Raw genomic sequence first — 221 nt, 5'->3', positions numbered from 1 at the left:
ACAAAGCAGGAAGCAATACCCTGCCAAGGGGTGGCCGCACSTTGTGCAATCTGCACCCAGATTTCATTGCCGGAATTCAAGATGACTGATTTCTTACTTCCCTGAAACAGGCTACTGACAAATCAGTCACGTTGGATTTTTTTTTTCTTCAGTGCACACAGGCCCCTAGTGCTCACCAAACGGAAGGGAAGAGGGAGACAAAGATGAGGAAAAGCTGTGGC

This window comes from Malurus melanocephalus, unplaced genomic scaffold (assembly GCF_030028575.1).
Source record: "Malurus melanocephalus ecotype Western Australia unplaced genomic scaffold, MMel_1.1 scaffold_789, whole genome shotgun sequence".
NCBI classification, from domain to species: Eukaryota; Metazoa; Chordata; class Aves; order Passeriformes; family Maluridae; genus Malurus; species Malurus melanocephalus.
Note: the sequence above shows the minus strand (reverse complement) of the source record.